Raw genomic sequence first — 15,447 nt, forward strand, 5'->3', positions numbered from 1 at the left:
TTTGCTGGGTCAATGTCCTAGTTTAATTTCTTTTTCTCCCCAATCCTATTTTCCCTCCTTTTCTTTCATAGGTGTTGACTAATCAAAATCTTTTACTTCAAACTCTGGTCCATCTGCTGCTATAGAACTCAAGTTGCCGGCAGTTAGTCCTGGGAGTAGGCTGAAAAAACTGTCCATAAGATGGGTTTTTATAGCTGGATCATTCAGTGCCTGGCAGACAATGAAGAGCTCAGACAGTTCCTGGCAAAGAGATGGTTCATTGTTAAGTTTTCATCCTTAGTGAGCTGGGAGGGTAAACCGGTAGAAGGTAATGTACTAGTGGATGAAATATATTAGGTATTTGAGATTTACAAAGGAAAGACCTAATATACCTGTCTACAGGTAACAAGATTGGGTGGCTATTACTAAGTTCTTGGCCTGACACCTGTTTTTGTAAATAAAATTTTATTGGAATACAGCAATGCCCATTCATTTATATATTGTTTATAGCTATTCTGACACTACAATGGTAGAGTTAAGTAGTTGCGACAGAGACTTTATGACCTACAAAGTCATACACAAAAATATTTACCATCTTGCCTTTTACAAAAAAAGTTTGCCAACTCTTAGTTGGATGCTGGAATGGTAGTACCTGTCTGTTTAATTCACCTGGCCCCTGAAAAATCCAATGGATCTTGAAGAATGACTATAGACAACCATAAGCTCAGCTAAATAATTTCACTCAGTGTGCTTAATGAGGAACTTTTTCTAGAGTGGATTAAGTTGGCTACAGATCCCTGTTGAGTGGCCATAAAGTTGGAAAATGCATTATTTTCTAATCCCTTTAAAAAGAGAATAAGAAGCAGTTCATATTCACATGGATAATAATATTCATTTATAGATTTGTCCTAGGGATGTTTTAGTCTCTGGTCTTCTGTCATATTCTGAGGAGGTATGGACGATCTTGACATTCTGCACTATATTACTTTAACCAATTACTTTAACGACATTATGTTGATTGGGTTGGATTTGCAAGAGAGCACAGTGGAACTACTGATCAGAGATGTGATCCTGAGTGTGGGAGACAAATCCTATGAAGAGTCAAGTGCCTGCCACATCTATAAATATTTTAGGGGTCTGTTGGTCAGGGTTGTGCCTGGATAGCTCCTCCAAAGTAAAAGACAAATTATTTTATCTTGTATCTCTTACATTAAAAGGAAGCACAACACTGGTGGGCCCCTGAGTTCTGGAGGCAGCCTAATTCTATATCCAGTTATACTTCTCTGGCCCATATACATAAAAGGCCAACTGCTTTATATGGAATGTAGATTAGGAAAGAGCTCAGCAACAGGTCCAGGCTGTGATGCAAGCACCTCTGCCACTGGGCCCTACAATTTTGCAGAATCTATGACGTGAAAGGTGTTGTTGAGCAAAGACGCTGCATGGACTGTGTGGCAAACACCAGTGCAAAAATCATAATAGAAGCCCCTTGAGTTCTGGAGCAAGGCCATGCCATTTTCAGTGGAGAATTATTATTATTTTTTAATGTGCTTCTGGTCCTGCCTGGCCATGAGCATCAAGGGATTATCTTATGTAGAAACTCCTGTAGTAAACTGGATCTTGTCAGACTCCCCAAATAATTAAGTCAGACAGGCTCAGCAACAGTACATTGCAGGATGTAAGTGGTACATTTGGAAGCTAGTGCAAGCATGACCAGATGGCACAAACAGCTTCGTGAGCAGGTATCACAGACGGCTGTGGCATAGTTATATCAGTGCCCTTCCCTCAGCTATGCCTATGATTCCATGGAGGATTCTCTATGATTACCTGAAGGGTAAGGAAAAAACCTCAAGCTTGGTTTATGGATGGGTCAGCTCAGTACGTAAATGAAAGTAAAAAATGGCCTCACTCAAAGGTCGCCTTGAAAGACAGAAGGTCCTGGGAATCATTGTCTATCCTATTCTTTGCACAAATGCATTTCTCCCTATCTCACTGGTGCATTTTTTTCTCCCAACCATGCTTCTGCCTCATTATATTTTGTAACCATTAACCTTTCAAATAATTTTATGGAATGCACTTACTTGCCTCTTTTAAGAATTATTACCCATAACTTTGTCAAGTTTCCTCATTTGTAGAGAGAAGGAACCTTATTCAATATGTGGATTAGTTACTTTTTCACCCAAGAACTGTACATCATTGCCACAGCTCATGACCCTATTGTTGTAATTTGTTTCTTGAGATGTTAGTTTCATAAGACTTGGCTACTTCAGGGTTTTATCCCTATGGTGATTAAAGGAGCAATATTAAATTCAAACCAAGAAGTCTTATTAAACATGATAACCTCTTAAGAGAAAAGGAAATTGTTTAGGTTGTGTTTTGATGGTAAAAGGAAATGACTTTTTGAAAGACAAAATAGGTTGGAACTTCATGATTAGACTTTTGTTGATGAAAAGATAACTGCAGAGAGAAAGAAAGGAGACTACTTATAGAGAAACTGGATCTTAAAATCAGATAGAAACCTAGGAATATGAAGCTGTTTATATTCTTGGCACTTCTACATGGGCACTGTGGAAGAAATGCTGACATTTCCTTAAACAAGCATGTCTCTTTTCTATTGTTAATTATTTTCTGGAATTTTCTTTAAAGCCTGACTTGAAAATACTATGTGTTATCTTGTAGAGTATATTTTGTTTGATCAGAGGATAATTTGACCCAGATTATTATTATTTATTATTATTATTTTGCTTTACACAGAGCATTCCCCCCATAAATGTATATCAAAAAAACTACATTAAGAAAATTTCTCACAAAAGATATTATAAAATTAACAATTCACTTGTACTCAAGAATTTGCCAGAACTCAGAAGCATCACTGGAATTTAACAGATTGCCACTAGATGGCAAGCTTCCTCTTTCAGTTTCTCAGAGGCATCAAGCTAAAAAATTGTTGCTATTTCAAACCTACATCTTTGCATGAGACAGCAGCACTGTATCAAAAAATGATAAAAGCACTGTTCACAAATTTAGTCAAATTTAGAATCAAGTTATTCAAACTTTGGTTATAAATTTTATTTGGAGAATATATATTCATTTATTCATTTGACAAACACGAAGAGCCTCGTAGGTATTTTTAATACTTTGTTTCCTTTACTCCCCTCCCCCAACAATGACATTAGGTATTTTTATTAGTCTCATTTTAGAGATTGGGAAACTGAGGTTTAGAGAGATTAAATAATTTATTAGCCCAAGATAAACTGTCTAGGTTTAGGCTTAGACAGTTTGATCCAGAGCCTATTCTCTTAACCACTACATCTTAGTGTTTCCCTTAAATAAATTGTACTGAATCAACAAAGTATTTGGCACAGTGTTTCCCACATAGTAGTGTTTAAGAATATTAGTTATTATTTTCTCCTCTGATGTAGACATTAGCAGGGTGTGGGGGCTAAGAAAAATACTTTTCCTACCGTCTTCAAAGTTCTCCTAGCTGGGCTGATAATCAAATTAACAGGACTGTGGACGGAAAGAGGCCACATACTAACCTGACTAGCTCAAGGAGGCCCATGTGGCAGCCTTGCAAACTCAAAGACCTAAAGTAACCACAAAGGATGGTCTGAAATGAGAACTTTTTAAACTAAAAAGTAGTTCATTGTGGGTAGTCATGTCCTAGGCTGGTATCTTCCCTGACAAAGGTCAATATTTACCTTAACTGAGCCTGTCTGTTGTCTTTTTGCATGTATGATAACATATCACTGGAATGTCAAAGTAATTTTTCTCTTTCAGGACCCCTGGAAGTACAGGCACTGCTCTGCAGAGACCACAAATCCCCTCATTGTTACCGAGTTAATTGTTGACTATTAACTATCCTGCACCCACCTATGTAAAAGAAGTATGTGTCTATTATTTTACTTTTTACCTGCTCCCAGAAGTTTCCCCACCTTGCTTTCTCCTACCTCCCTAATCTATCAACAATGGATATCATGTAACCCCCTTAAGTCTCCTCTTTTGATTGTAATGTATAAAACAAAGTGCAACACTGCCATTCTCTGGAGCATTATCTCAATCCGTTGAGATTTTGCTTCCTGGAATGGTGTTGACAGCTTGGCTCAAATAAACTCACAAAGATTCTTCACAGGTTTGAATGTTTCTTATGTCAACAGGAGAAAAATCAAACTTTAATATACATGCACATAGGGAATTCACATATGCATGGAAATGCCATAGCAGTGAGGCAACATTAGGTATATATGACATTTTGCACAAAGGAGAGAGGTGAGGAAGGAGTCTTCGATTTCAGAAGTGAAAATGGGAGATTTACAGGTAGTTGAGGAAGAGTGGAACACACGTGGCAGGCAAATTCCAGTTAGGCAACTCAGAAACAATGGGACACGGGATACTTGGCTAACAGGCCCCACCTGAAGCTCTCCTATTTACCCTACTTAATTCAAATTAGACTAAGGCAGCATCTTAAGATTCCCTTCCTAGAGTAAGCCTTTTTTTTTTTTTTTCATCCTCACCCGAGGATATTTTTTTTATTACTTTTCAGAGATAGTGGAAGGGAGAGAGAGTGAGAGAAAGAGAGAGAGAGAGACATCAGTGTGAGAGAGACACATTGATTGGTTGCTTCCCACACGTGTCCCGACCTGGGCCTAGGATTGAGCTGGCAACCAAGGTACATGTCCTTGACTGGGTATTGATCCTGAGACCCTTCAGTCCTCTGGCCAAAGCTCTAACCACTGAGCCAAACTGGCTAGGGCTAGAGTAAGCCTTTCTATCTGAATCTCTTAGGCACGAAGGGGGAGGGTTAAAGGTTCTTTCTGCATCTTTGTTTCTTACTATACAGCTTAAAATAAATATCCCAGCAGGCCACTGAAGGGTGGCAAAACTTTTGTCCCCTTCAAGGGTTAAACCTTCTGGTATAATCTTAATGAAAGTCTGTGTATAAAGAAATAAAAATTATTATAAAACACTGTATTAGAGCAAAAAATGTTTGGACAATGTTGCCTATTTAAGCATACATAAGATAACAAATGACATGAAACTCTACAAATGTGCTACAGAGAAAGACAAAGATAAAAATGATACCATTGTAATTAGCTAATTATTAATAATAGGAAAGGAGCTAAGGGAAGGCCAGACATTTTAGGCATGCTCCCTGCAAAACCCTAGGGGGAGGGGATTGGACAAAGGGAAGATAGATGCATGCCCAATAAAGTTGGTATGACGTAGGAAACATACTTGTCTGTCACTCACCTCTGGGTACAGAGATGGTTGGCCAGAATGGGTATGGCCAATGTAAGGGTGTGAGCATTCAAGATACTTAACTCCTTAAACAAAGGAGTTTGCTCTCTTGTGCTCTTGGCTCTCTTGGGACTTGTGTGACTCTGGGTTTGCGGGGCTCTTTTGCTCCTGCTTCTCTGCATCCTCCCACATGGTCCATGGCCATGTGGACCCTCCTCCACAATGGACTAATGGACTGCAGCTAGCCTGATGCTGAACTGGACCCTGCTCCAACATGGAATGGAAACTCTGGACACTGGCTTTGCTTCAAGCTTTACTGAAACTCTAGCTACACTTCTTCTATGGCTGGACTAAGGGAAATGGGACTTTAGAAACCCAGGGATTTAATTCCCCACAAATAAAATCACTCATTTTCTCATACGAGTATCAGAAAATTCTTTTTCCTGGGATAGTGTGAGAACTTCACCCCCAGCAGCACCCAGTGAGGAAGAGGACCACCTACTTCTTCCAATATCGGAAACATACAGGTACATGTAAAAGACAGATGAGGAAACTGCAATAAATCATAATTTCAGAAACAGAAACTGTTTCCTTGTGAATGTTTCTTGCTATAAAAGAATTTTATATGAATACAAATTCAATAAAATGAAAGTTTAAAGACAAGAATATAAAACAACAAAATGAAATAAAAAGGCAAATTTGAGGTCAAGGAAACTCACAAGGATAACATTTTAAATCTAATAAATATATTAAAAGAATAAAGACCAGAAAATAGAGTTGACATTTAAATTAATGTGATGGAAGAAAGGCATAAGATCACAGTGAATGCAAAATAGAGGGAGATGAAAGCAATTAGAGGATGTCAGACATGGATGATTGACAAAGACAATTGCTGTCTCTGAAGTTGAAGTAGACAACAGATGGTGAAAAAAGTACTCAGGTATTGAGAACGAAGGTCCCTATGTATGATTAAATTTAGTTTTAAATCCTAGCTCTAAAATTCATCTCCCCCCCCCCCCCCCCCCCGCCCAGAGACCTAGCCTTTCGCCCATAATCAGCAACCCCTGGGGCAGCAGAATATAGTAGCTAGGACCTGACTAATGGTCACAAGGTTCGGACCTCTGGCAGGCTAAAGATAAAAAATTGACCTAAGTTATATTTCAGCTCCTGAGCCCTAAGGTGGAACAATCCTCTGGCTGCTTTCTCATGAAACCAGACAGAGGGACACTGGAACTTTCCTCAAGACCTGAGCTGTCCTTAAGGCCTGAAGAAATGCTTTGTTACCCTTACCTCACCTCCAACTAATCAGCTCCCAGCATGGTTACATACTTCCTAACCCATGGTATCTTGTGATTTTGCCCTAGATAATCTGCAACCTACATGCCATCTGGGAGTCAGGTTTTTAGGGCATAAGCTCCCTGTCTCCATATTGGCCAGTTAAATATTAAACTATTTTTTTCTTTTTATACTGCACACTTATGCTTGTGCATTTCTTTGGGCCAGTGCATGCAGGCAGGCGGACAAAAGGAAAAAACACTGGGGTTCTAAAAACAATATAACAATGGAAAATTTCTTTAATAAGAAATTGCATACATCTACTAAGTTATTAGTTTAAAATAATATTAAATTATCAACATTGAGATATGCCCTGATTGTTATTGAGCCTCAAGGATTTAAAAAAAAAAATGAGTTCTTTAGAAATCAAGTAAAATAAGCCAGTTACTTACAATGGGAGAAATTCAAGCTAGTGTCAGATTTTTACAGAAACACTTAATGTTGGAAGAAATAGAGATAGCTAGCCTTGTCAGCTGGTTGAGCGTCCTCCCATGCACCAAGAAGTCACCGCTTTGATTCCTGGTCAGGGCACATGCCCCGATTTCAGGCTCAATCCCCAGTAGGGGGCATGCAGGAGATCAATGAATGTTTCTCACATCAATGTTTGTCTCTTTCTCCCTCTTCCTTCCTCTCTCTCTAAAAAAACAATAAAAACATATTTTAAAAAAAGAAATAGACATGCCTACTACATTCTTAGACAAAGAAAGAGTGACTCAAAATATTATATTTATAAATTAAAAATATATATATTATATCCACCCATGTTGTCATTCAAATATAAAGAACTCAGAGAACAAAAATTTTAAGAGTTCTTAAAAAGAAAAAAACACCACCACACAAAGTTCTCATCGAATGGAGTCCAGCTAATCAAGAAATTAATAAAAAATAGAGACCTTAGGAACGGAGACACACACCTAGTGCTTGTCAGTGTGCTAGGTACAAGTATCATAAAGACATGAAAGGCATTTCTGTCCTGAAGGAACTCAGCCCAGTGGAAGAGAAGGAGGTGTCAATAAATGTGTGTACAGCATATGAAGTGCTATTACATTGGCTGAACAGAGGAAAGAGGAATTCTTCTGTGACCTGAGACTTGAACCATGAGTACCAGAAAGTAAGAGGAAAGCAACAGAGAAGGCCTTTCTAGCAGTGAGGAACAAAGTGCAAAGGCTTGGCAATTTGAGTTGGCAGTGTGGAATTAGCTGTGTGGTGGAGCATGTGGAAGTGGTAGGGCATGAGCCTGCAAAGTCATAAGCAGCTCATGAAAGGATCTGTGTACTTGCTAAAAGGTTTGGACCATTGAAGGTTTAATCTTGTAAATGAAAGACAAAAGGAAAGGATGTTAATAAGACCTATCTCATGACTGTCTATAACACTGTAATTTCCACAATAATCTGCACAAAAATTTTAGTTCCTATTTCAAATGAAAATTTGCATTTGACATTATGATTTTCTTCTTCCCTTATCTTTGATGTCCTTCTTTGATTTCAGTATAGCTGCTTCATTTGATCTTATTTAGTAACATCCTTTGCAAGTTTACAAACAGGAAGAATAATGAAAGACTGTGTCATCATATCCATAAGATTTGTTTTCCCTGGTCAACTAAAATTTTCATGTAACCCTCATTCTTGCCACCACAATCAGTTACTTGTTTATTATTTGACAAATTCATACAAATACTTATTCCAGCTAATTTAAAAGTAATGTAGGAGTCAATAATGCATCTATTATTTATGTGTTCTAGTTATTTAAATGGAAATATAGGGTTCTGGCTATGGAAGATCAGAGCTAGAAGAGACTTTTAAAGTCTACTGTGACAGTATTTCATAAACTTTAGTGTGCACAGCAATCACTGGAGGTCTGTTTAAAAATGCAGATTCTGCCCAGCCGGGCGTGGCTCAGCGGTTAAGCGTCGACCTAGGATCCAGGAAATCAGGGTTCGATTCCCGGTCAGGGCACATGCCCGGGTTGTGGGCTGCAGCCGATCAATGACTCTCATCATTGATGTTTCTAGCTCTCTCTCTCCCTCTCCTTTCCTCTCTCTGAAATCAATAAAGATATATTAAAAAAAAAAAGTCATTTTGAAAAATAAATAAAGTCATTAAAAATGCAGATTCTGATTCAGGTTGTAGAGATGGGGCTCAAGATTCTTCATTTTTTAAAATATGTTTTAAAAATTGATTTCAGAGAGAGGAAGGGAGAGGGAGAGAGAGCTAGAAACATCAGTGATGAGAGAGAATCATGGATTGGCTGCCTCCTGCACGCCCCCTACTGGAGATCAAGCCAGAAACCCTGACATGTGCCCTGATTGGGAACTGAGCCTTGATCTCCTGGTTCAGCTCAACCACTGAGCCACACCTGGCTGGGCAAGATTCTTCATTTTTAACAAGTTTCTAATTGAGGCCAATGCTACTGGTCTACAAGCCACACTTTTAGTAACAAGGTACTACTATGAAACAGGCAAAAATACCCAAATAACCTCTTCCTGTAACTATATAATAAATATTTACAATTTTAGAATTTTCTGTTTGGCCTTTTCTTGCAGATGAGCCATGGATCCATCAGGAAGCTCAGGAAATGCTACTGATATAAATAGTATTTATTGTGTTTGCTTTATATGAGCTACACTAAAGTTAATTATACTAAGTCATGTTTTTTCTTTCTTTTAATCTCACAATGTCTTGGGGTGATGTCATACTCTAGCAGCTGGGGCTGTCTTTTGGGGGGGTCAGTCCTTGCACTAATTAGGCCCTTGCAGTCATATACTTTACTAAGGTAAAGAAAAAACAGCATTTTTACTGATTTATAGTTGTCTCAGGGTACCTACAAAGAAACATGCAGCGTGTTGTAAAAAATAAAGACTGATATTATGTTATTTCATCAGACAATTAATTTGGAAGAAAAAAAAGACATTTGGATTGTGAATAATATTTTAAGTTCAGATTCAATTTATATTCAATTCATACAAGAGTCTAGTCTAAATGTAAAATTTTCTAAATCTAATAGAAAGTAGGGAAAGTGGAAACAATTATTGGCAAACATTTTGTTACCCAGGTGAGTAGTCCCACTTTGTTTAAAAATAGATTTAGAGTCAATTTTGGAATCCATTTTTTGACGTGCTTTATTTATTTATTTATTTTTTACACTTTTCAAATTTATCTTTATTGCTGAGAGTATTACAGGTATCCCATTTTTCCCCCCAATTGACCCCCTCCACTTCCCTCCCACCCCCTTCCCAGGCCTTCACCCTGTTATTAACTGTGTCCATGGGTTATGCATATAACTTCTTTGGTTAATCTCTTCCCACCCTCCACTGCCTTCCCTCTTTCCTCTGAAATATGATCGTCTGTTGCATGCGTCAATGTCTCTGGATCTATTTAGTTCATCAGATTCTTTTGTTCATTAGCTTCTTCTTAAAGAAGACCCTTCAACATTTCCTGTAATGCTGGTCTGGTAGTGATGAACTCCTTTAGCTTTTCCTTGTCTGAGAAGCTCTTTATCTGACCTTCAATTCTAAATGATAGCTTTGCTGGGTAGAGCAATCTTGGTTGTAGTTCCATGTTTTTCATCACTTTGAATATTTCTTGTCACTCCCTTCTGGCCTGCAAAGTTTCTGTTGAGAAATCAGTTGACAGTCGTATGGGTGCTCCCTTGTAGGTAACTAACTGCTTCTCTCTTGCTGCTTTTAAGATTCTCTCTTTGTCTTTAACCTTTGTCATTTTAATTATGTTGTGTCTTGCTATGGGCCTCTTTGGGTTCCTGTTCTTCGGGACCCTTTGTGCTTCCTGGACTTGTAAGTCTATTTTTTTTTCCCCCAGGTAGGGGAAGTTTTCTATAATTATTTTTTCAAATAGGTTTTCAATTCCTTGGTCTCTTTCTTCCCCTTCTTGCATCCCAATAATACGAGTGTTGGGTCTCTTGAAGTTGTCCCAGAGGCTCCTTATACTATTTTCATATTTCTGGATTCTTTTTTCTTTTTGCTCTTCTGTTGGGTGTTTTTTGTTTCCTCATGTTCCAAATTGCTGATTTGAGTCTCAGTGTCCTCTACTCTACTATTGATTCCCTGTAAATTATTCTTCATTTCAGTTCCTGTAGCCTTCATTTCAAATTGGTACTTTATTATGTTATCGATTTTCTCAGTTATTTCCCTAATAGTCTGCTTAAACATCCTTATAACCATTATTCTGAACTCTCTATCTGTTAGCTTGCTTGGATCTATTTCATTTAGTTCCTCTTCTAGAGATTTCTTCTGTTCTTTCCTTTGTGACATGTTTCTTTGCCTCCTCATTTTGGCTGCTTTCAGGTGTTTGTTTCTATGTATTAGGTAGAACTGCTATGTCTTCTGGAATTTGTAGAGTGGCTTTGTGTAGTAGGTGTCCTGTAGGGTGCAGTGGCTCAGCCTCCCCAGTCACCTGAGCTGGGCCTTCTAGGTGCTCCCCTGTGTGGGCTGTGTGCATTGCCCTTTTGTAGTTGAGCCTTGGTTATTGTTGGCGTCCCTGAGAGGAACTGACCCCCAGGCCAATCAGCTGTGATGACCAGCTGCAACTACAGCCAAAGAGCGACTGTGCTGGAGAAACCCTTATGGATCAGGATTTACTTCAGTGGAGCTTTCGTGTTCACCAAGTGCGCCCCTTGAGTGTCACTTGTGGATGTGCTAGGGTTGTAATCCAGCATGGTCGAGTCTGAGCACCGGGTGCACTGTCTCTGGGGCCTCCCGGGAGGTGCAAAGTCAGCCTCTGCCAGTGCCTTGCCCAGGGCGACCCAGCATGAGCTACACGGCAAGCCGTACTTGGCTGCTCCTTGTGCTGGGCTTGGAGGTGTCCAGGAGATGCCAAGCTATGAGCCAATGCAGGCTGCCGCTAGTGCCAGGCCTGGGGCCGCTTATCAAGCCGTATGGGGCACGCTGTTGCTTGTTTGAGAGATTTTAGGAAAGCCCTAAGCATGAGGCTCGAGAGGCCACTTGCACAGAAAAGCCCCTGGAAATGGCCCGGATGAGCCTGCAGGTGGGGAGGGGCGGGGCCTCCGGGAATCACGGGGCGGGGCCAAAGGTATGAGTCAGGTGCTGGCGATTCAAATATGGCGCCTGCCTGCCGGCTGTGTGCGGGGAGGACTTGCCAAAGGAGCCATGGGCTCCACCAGCCCTTCTGCCTGGGAGGAAGTCGCCCCTCCACCTCTCGCCCAGATTTCAGGCAGGTTAGTTCCTCCCCGAGTGTCACAGGTCTTTTCAAGATGCTGTCGGCGCTGGGCTCAGAGGGAGCGCGTCTGAGTGAGTTGTGCACGGGCCCTTTAAGAGGAGCTGCTGGGGCTCCCGCAGCCTCCGCGACCCTCAGTGACAGTCCCCACTGGTTTCACAGACCAGAGTTGTGGGGACATCTCTTCCCAGCCTGGAGCCCTGGGCTGAGGGCCTGCCGTGGGGCTGGGACCTCTCCCTCCTCCAGGAAACCTCCGCCGCCGAGATTCCCTCCTGGGTTTCAACCGTGGCACCGGGTGTGGGCCCAAGGCCATGTCTCCGGGATTCAGCCCCGATTCGCCTGCGTCTCCGCCCCTCCTACCAGTCTCAGTGCTTCTTCAGCTCCCTGGTTGTAGGGATTCTGTTCAGCCAGATTTCAGGGGGCTCTGAGGCATGGTGGTTCTGTATTTTAGTTGTAATTGCGATGTGGTTGTGGGAGGCAGCGGGTGCAGCTGTTACCTACGCTGCCATCTTGTTTCTCCTGACATGCTTTAATTTAGCATAATCTTCGCACAGTTTTCTCATCTCTGGTAAAGGGGGTGTTTTGGCTAGAAAAGAGCCACTTCTGGTTTTCTTTTCCCCCATGCATTTCACATGCAGCCTGTGAGAAATAGGAATGAAATTGTGTGGAAGACTCCTCACCTGGCTCATGAATGTGGTATTCTTCCTTTGCCATTTATGCCTTTTGTCACAATGAAAAAGGCATCAGAAAAGTGGCAGAGAGTGCAGTTTCGTCAGAAAGTGTCATGCTGCCCTGTCGACATGTATTAAAATTCAGGCAAAGGGGACAGTTTTTATGCCCCAAAGAAGTGTTATTTTGGCTTTACAAGGATGTTTTTGTTGTTGTTTGTTTCTGAACATCAGCAACTCCCTCAGGATTGTGCTGTACAATAAAAGTAAAACAAGTATAGCTTGTGATTCACCTCCTTTTCCCTGAGTCAGGGCTGTAGAATCTAGGGATGATTCAGTGGCATAAGAGAGTTGTGAAAATGGAAATAAAATTGCCAAATTCAAAATATATTTAGTAGATGATCCTAGTAAGTTGTGCATGCTAAAAACCAAGCCTAATGTCTAGAAACTCTGAATTCTTCCAGATTTTACATGAGGAAATCATTTTAATGTTTCATTGTTACAGCCTTTATGATTACCTGGAATCCTTAGGGATTCTTTATGTGGAGCTGCTTGCCACAGATGTTAGTTAGCATGCAAAATAACACGCATTAGAGTTTATGTTTAAAAGAACTCAGCAGATTAAATCTCCCCCAAATAAGTCTCACTGAAGGCAATATTTCTAACAAATTTTCAGCACAGTTCAACTATCATTGCAAAAAGAAGGAATTATTATATACTATTAGCTAGTACAGGCTTATGAATATATCGACAACTACAATAGAAACACTCTCCTGGCAGAAAACTCTCCCACAACCCCAAAGTTTCAACATTAGAAATTAATTTCTACTAGCCTTTCAGGTTTTTTGTATTTTAAAGATTTATTTTATTTTTTTTGTATTTTAAAGATTTTATACTAAAATACAAACACTTTCAAGGCATAGTACAACACAGAAACTGGATTTGTAACTGGCTTGAAGTCTGTACTTAAATAGTGACTACAGTTTATCTCTGGTTAATGTCTTTTGAAATCTTGGATTCAACATTTAACAATTATTTTATTAAAATAGCATACTGATTAAATTGGCAAATTATGAAACTGGGAGACATAGCTGACATGTGGAATGATAGAATTAAAGTTTAAATGATTCTGGTTAGCTGGAATGGGACATGGAAGGCTAAATCTAAGAAAATGAAATTTCCTAACACTAAGTGTGAAATACTGGTTTAAGTAAGGTTTAAAAAAAGATAACAAAAACCCTGTGGACAATATAGTATATGTGAAAACATCTTAGGGTTATTGTTGACTGTAAACTTAAGTCAACAGTGTGGTGTAGTTGGAAAGAAACAAGTAGGAATGTAATCACTTGTCCTATCACAAGGAAATAAGATCCTCCTTTCCCCATAAAACACATCTGGTAGACTGTGTTTAGTTATGGGCATCACATTTAAAAAATGACTTTGACCAACTGGAGTGTATCCAGATAAGAGTGAGCTGAAGCCACATCATACAAGGTATAGCTGAAAGAACAGAAAATGTATACAACAGAGGAGGCAAACTTAGATGGACTTGATTCTAACTTTAAATAGCTGAGAGATTGCCACACAGAAGACTCACATTTATTCCAGGAAGCCTCAGAGGCAAAACTAGAAGCACAGGAGAGTCTAGGAGAGGGATACTTTGGTTAAAGAGTTAATTGAAAGTGGAGGCGCTGCTTTAGGAGGAAGTTGGACATCACTAAAAGTTCAAGGATCCATGCAGAGACTTGTCAGCTACTTGTTAGGGATCTTGTAGAAGGTATTCTGTTTAATGCTTTCTGCTGCTGTTCATGGATATCTTAAAGGAGGTTGAGGTACACTCAATAGTGAGACACAAAGGTGTTTGCAATCAGAGAGGAATAGTGCCGAGAGAAGAAATAATCATAACAAGACACAGCACTAAGTCAAACTTTTGCCTATGCAATTGTTGCAGAGTCAGCCTGCTGGACAAGTGGGGATGAGGTGAAGGGGAGGGGGATGATGCAGGGTGGCGAAGAATGTCTTCTGTTCATTCACTCATTCAATAAAATACCACAGATATGGTCTTATGCTAGGTACTGGAAAAGTAAAATGAATGAGATGTAATTCCTGCCCTTCGGAGCTCATGTTCTGGTAGAGGAGACAGATGCATAGATAAATAATTTACAACACAACATGGTAAGTGCTTTGGCAGTAGATGGTGGGCAATTGACTAGGGACCAACATTTGGGGTAAGCTGATCAGTGAGTTTATAAACACGCCACTTCAAATTAGCAACAAGAAAACCATAATGATGCCATGTTGATTTGTTGTTAACTACGGCGTATACTCAGGAAAGTCTGTTATTGGGTCAATGGGAAATTTATAGTAAGGGGATCTTCCCGGAACAACAGTTAATGCAAAATACCTGGGGATTTTATTTGAACTCAAGCTCAGTGTGAGTTCATATGACAGCCAAAAAAGCCTATGCTGTTTTTAAAATGCATTAATGGATGTATAGTACCCTGAATAATGAGACTAATAGAAGTAACATCAGACTATATCTGGCACATATAAAGTATAATGATTTAAAGAGAATATTGACAGTATAAGCAAGATCATTTTTCAAATGATCTGAAATACAATAGAAGGAACTGAGTGGATTTTTTTAGCTTTCAAGAGATATGATTTATGAGGAACCTAATCAAACATTTTAGTGGCACTTAATGTCATATGGAAGAATGATTATACTTATACATCTGTGGCTCCACAGAATTAACTAGAACAAATCAGAGAAGTTAGAGGGAAGTTTTGGCTCAGCTCCAAGTATACCTGTCTGATAATTGCAAAGGACTGCCTTCTGATCTAATGAACTCCTTATGTGTGATGGCAGCGATGACCCAACTTTCCAACACTCCTTGTATCCATATCCTTTGCCATGTAATTTCCCACTGTGGGAAGGTGATCTGTCTTGCTTCTTAACTCTGGGCTCAACCATGTGACTTGCTTTGACAGTGGGATGTTAGCAGATGTGAAGCAGGCTTGCACATTGGGGTTGTTTT

Source organism: Miniopterus schreibersii (assembly GCF_964146895.1).
Source record: "Miniopterus schreibersii genome assembly, chromosome: 1".
Classification (NCBI taxonomy): domain Eukaryota; kingdom Metazoa; phylum Chordata; class Mammalia; order Chiroptera; family Miniopteridae; genus Miniopterus; species Miniopterus schreibersii.